We start from the raw sequence: 5,222 nt of genomic DNA on the forward strand, positions 1-5,222 counted from the left end.
AAACCCCCTCTTAGCCTTCATTAGGGGCTGACCGAGCAGCACCTGGATCCTGATTGTTGAGGAGGTCCTAACTCCTTGCGCACACATCGAGTGGGGAACTGTTTCTTTGCCTTCTTTGTTGTGAAGCAACGACATGAAGAGGCCCAACAAGAGCCTGCAGAGTCACCTTTTCAAGACCGGCCTGCCTAACGGCACGGCTGAAAGCGCAAGTCTGGTGGTCCCTCAAACCCCCCACTGCTCCGTCTGGCCTGGGACTGCCTGGCAAGTCTGGGTGCTCTTTCATAAAAGCTATTGTTAACGTCGCTGAATGTGTGTGGCAAGCACTGACCTGTTTCAGCATGTCCAAACAACAACAAATAATTCAGCATGCAACCATTTTTTTTTTTTTTTTTTACTGAAAACCCTCACTGTTTTATGCTTTTCAGGGTCCTAGCTCCAAAGTATATGGCGTGGCGGACTATTGAGGTCTATCTAAGGAATTAATCTAGTCTAGTAATTCAATTCAAAATCGGAAAATCATATCATAGAGATCTATTGCACGCAGAATGATATATTTGAAGTGTTTCTGAAGTGTAAAGCAAGCCCAGGTGGCTTTAATAGCAGCTTTAAATAAGCTGCAGCTCATCTGCATTGTTGGTTCTGGTGTCTCTCATCTTCCTCTTGACAATACACCATAGATTCTCTGTGGGGTTCAGGTCAGGCCAGTTTGCTGGCCAATTAAGCACAGTTGCACCATGGTCATTGAACCAACTTTTGGTACTTTTGGCAATGTGGGCGGGTCCTAAATCCTGCTGGAAAATGAAATCAGCATGTCCAGGATGGATAAACTCCAGTAAAACAACAGCAGCAGATGACATGGCACCCAAGTCATTACTGACTGTATAAACTTCACAACGGACCTCAAGCAACTTGGATTCTTTGCCTCTCCGCTCTTCTTTTGTGGTCTTTATGTCCAGAGGAAATTTAAAATTTACCTTAATTTAAGGAGGCCCAGTCATTTATTTTGGCCATAAAAAGAAAACACACATTCATCTTCAAATACAATATACACCAAGTGTTCATCCTGATAGTGTTTACTTTGTCTTTTTTTATCCCTGAAAAGAAGTTTGCGCTTTGGCAATAATAAGTAAACATCAGAAAGCAAGATGGCGACAATTACATTACATACAGCTACTGTAAGAGCCAGTTGACTGTCCTGCAATGCCTTGCACTAAAGCAACAGCTCGGTGTGGTCAGAGACCAACTGGAGCTACAGGGTTAAGGCTACTTAAAGGAGCATTAAACAAAATTTCATTATTTTAGATAAACAGAACTAAAAAATTTGTCTTTTTAGATGGACTATGGTATGATGTCACACATCATCTCTCTGTGTTGTTCTCCAGTCTTTTGTCTTCAAGCCGGGCCGGCCACGCATGCATAAGCAAAGCGTCAAAATGAGGATCAACGTTGGTCATTTCGAAAACAGAAGCAGCTCCAGTTTGACTCGGAGCTAGTTTTTCTCCAGCTTGAACTCAAACGTTTCTTTTTGTTGGTGTTAGAGTTTCGTTAGACTTGTGTTGCTATGTTGATTCAATGCAATGCTACGATTGTGACATGCAGCGTAATTGTTGGAGTTTGACCAGCAATGGGTCAGGCGCTACTGTTATGTGAGGCGAGTAGCTGGTAGCCCAGCTAACACACTTAGCATTGTTCAACGCAGCCCAGCAGGCTTGTGAGCTGCCCACCATGGTCCTCGTGTACATTCAATGCTAAAAAATGTAAATTGAAACGGATAACTGGTCTGGGGCTTAGATTTTGGTCTATAGACAGCACTCAACAGCCCACCTAGTGGTGAAATTTCACTTATTTCTCCTTTAACCTCTTTCTTTTCGTACCTCTGCTGGACATTGAGATGCTGACTCACTCTGCTCTATTGCTTCTCCTTGTTTACTCATTGATCAATGTCGTACGTCTGGTCTGGTCGTCTTGTTGTGGTATATATACAGAAAAGGGCTTTGTTTACTAATAAATAAAGCAAAAACAAAGTGTAAAACACAAAGATGAAATATAATGAGCCAACAGGGTGTGGTAATTTATTCGGAAAGCCTTTGTGTGCTACCATAGTGAGCTACTGCTGTGGAAATTTGTAAAGTCACTGTGCGTGACTAGGCCCCTTTAAAGCAAATGAGCAACAGTTAGATCCTCCTCTTCTTGCGTCGGCTAAGATGTTGCTCTGGTTCATGAGTGGCTTAACACATGAATTTGGTACAGTCTAAGTCCTGGATACATCTGTGTGTGGTGGCTCTGGAGCAGGGGTGTAAAAACTTTTCATCACCTGGGCCAAAATTGCCGCATCAACAGTACTCAAGGGCCAAAAAATTGGAAATAAAAAAAAACAGACAAAAAAATAAATTCCCCAAAAAATATATAATGATTTTTACTTTTATCACCTCCACCAATTATGATCATGCACTATTTTAATAAAACAAGTTGGTGAGATTTTATGTTCAAAACGGATATGTAATTCATTGCAGATTTAAAATCTTAAAGGTTTTATCATTTTTTTGCTGTATTTTTGAAATTCTTTTGGACCCGATTAAATGTTGTTTTTTTGTCTATTTTCCACAATAACAACAGGGCTTGAGTCAGTCTTTTTTGGAAATACTTGCTCTATTTCGCCAATTTAAAAAAAAAATGAATTAAAAGCTGATTTTGGTGCATTTGAGTAACAGTCATTGAACAAATGCGGTCCTATTGATACTATGAAATTAAGATACTTTGTGTTGTACCTAACATTTTCAATTGTTAGAAAAATTTAATTTATCTGTCATAACTTTTCCCTAATTAAGATTTAATACCCACTATCTGCATTACTTTTTGTGCTGATGCGTCAAACGATTGTTGAATTGCAGTTGGAGCTGCACAAAATCAATCCAGGGGCCGGAAATGGCCCCCGGGCCCCACTTTGGCCACCCCTGCTCTAGAGGTACTGACTCCAGATGCCTTTCACACTTTGTGAAGCTTCCCCAAAGTCTTGCATGGGTTTTGCTTCACAGTCCTCTCAAGACTCGGGTTACCGCTGTTGCTTGTGCATATTTTTCTACCGCACTTTTTCCATCCACTCAACTTTCCACGAATATGGTTGGGGGCAGTACTCTGTGAACGACCAACATTTGACGAAATGTTGTATCTTACCCTCGTCGTAACCGGTGTTGGCGAGTGAGCTGATCAAACTGTCAAGTCAGCAGTCTTCCACTGTGATTGTTTGGGCATGAACATTACATTTCTATATTTAAAATCTCTTTTTTATCTATTAAGACCAAACAGGCTACTTCAGTAAAGACCTTACATCTAAACATTAGCTGCCTTTCTCTGAATAGAAGCACAATCCAGCACTCATTGTTTGAGAGGGGCATCCGCTTCCAGGCTTTTGTAGCTCAGAAGCACCAACGAATGTCAGTTCACACAAAGATTAGAGGTGCAAAATTAATGAGGTTTAAAGAAAAATTAACATTCCTTCTCTTTGACGTCACTGAGTGGCAGTGTTTTCATCTCAACAGGCTGAGAGGTCAGACAGGATTTCCCGCACCGGCAGCAGTCGGCCGCACAAATCCAGACCCGAAAACAAACATGTTATTGGAGAGAAGGCCACAGGAAAATCCACACAAAGCACCTGTGACGTAACAGCTGAAAATAAATCCCATTTCTCATCACTCACCAGACCTTGACGCTTTCGTCAAGGAGGGCACTTTAACTTGCTTCTCAGGCCTCCGGATTCAGAAAGGGCCTGGCGGGGGTAGTAATCAACACACAAGTGCCGACAGACTCAAGGTTAATGAGTAATTAGTTCGTTCTCACTGGGGTTTTGTCTTTCATCTCTAAGTAAAACACACTCCATGAACTTGAAGAGGAGTTTCATGTTGCGCACAAAGTGCTGTATTATTGTTCTGGGTAACTTCATGCGTTTGAAATGCCAAACATTATTTTGTAGATATCCTGGTTTTTATCTTTTCTTCAGGCCTTTCGCAGATGAAACACGTAGAAGATGTCAGTCAGTTTAAAGCAGCAAGGATCAGAATCAAGGACAAAACAGTGACGTTTCAGCGATTAGTACGGTTCCCTCAGACAGAGAGGGTTGTCGGTTTGAATCCCAGCCTAGGACATTCAGTGGAATTATATTTTCATGGAGTGAACTAAATATGGGATCGAGTGTAGCACTAACATGGTTAAGAAGTTATATATTAATGCACTTTCATCTTTAGTTGTTTCCACAGATTGTTAATTGGAGACAAGTGATTTCCTGAGTCATTCTGACAGTTTTACTTTCTTTCTCTGAAATCAATTAATAGTTTCCCTGACCACATGTTTGGGACTATTCTCTTGTTTGGAGGTTCACACTCATTTAAGATCCAGCTACTTAGCAAGAATGTCCCTGGCAAGCTTCACTTTTGGCATGGTGTTCTAAAATCTGTTTGATGATCTGAACCATTTAGGTGTGACACAATACAAGCAAAAACATAAGAAGTGTGTAATATTATTTCACGGTGTATCTTGTTATTTAAATGCATCTAAATGGCTGAATTCCCTCATCAGCAGACCATTCAGCTCTGCAAAAAGAGAAGTTGGAGAAGGGACACATCTAAAAACTGCAGGACAGTAGCTCATGTGATTGGATTCGGACACCACTGATCCACTGTATCTGTGGGTTTCCTCTCAATATTCTGCCTTCCTCCTACAATCAAAAACATTCCTGGTATTTTAAACAGCAGTTTTAAATTGTGTTTGTGTGTGTGTGTGTGTGTGTGTGTGTGTGTGTGTGTGTGTGTGTGTTTATGGTTAAATGTTCCTGAGCAGGCCCTACAGGGGGGCCTGCCTCTCCCCAGCTGACTGTCAGGATTGGCTTCAGTCCCCCGATGACCCTGAGCAGGAATCACTGGACACAGTGACAAGCAACACATATAGTCCTTTAAATTTAATAGTAAAATGATTCTTTACAAGGATGTGAAGTATTAGAGAAACACAATACAAGATACAATACCAGCAAAGTAAAAGCAATAAGTGCAGATCTGGATAAGTAGTACAGCAATTATGTCATTTTACATTAATTAATTAATTAATTAATTTGTGTCTGCAGGCCTCCCTAGAAGTATATAGACTACACAGAGAGAAGGTAGGAGTGTGAAACAAGACCTAGAGAAACTCAACAGATTCATTATACTTGGTTCTTCTGCCATCTAGCGGTG

General features: G+C 41.0%; 1 protein-coding gene across 1 annotated transcript in view; it reads right to left on the reverse strand.

The window, feature by feature from the left end:
* Positions 1-4,953: 4,953 nt before the first annotated feature.
* LOC105931942 overlaps positions 4,954-5,222 on the reverse strand; it is a 5,499-nt gene continuing 5,230 nt past the window's right edge. The window contains exon 3 of the mRNA XM_021320654.2: positions 4,954-5,222. This exon is cut by the window's right edge and continues 1,840 nt beyond it. The gene's annotated coding sequence lies outside the window, so the exon portion shown is untranslated.

The sequence above is a fragment of the Fundulus heteroclitus genome, chromosome 13 (genome assembly GCF_011125445.2).
Source record: "Fundulus heteroclitus isolate FHET01 chromosome 13, MU-UCD_Fhet_4.1, whole genome shotgun sequence".
Lineage (NCBI taxonomy): Eukaryota > Metazoa > Chordata > Actinopteri > Cyprinodontiformes > Fundulidae > Fundulus > Fundulus heteroclitus.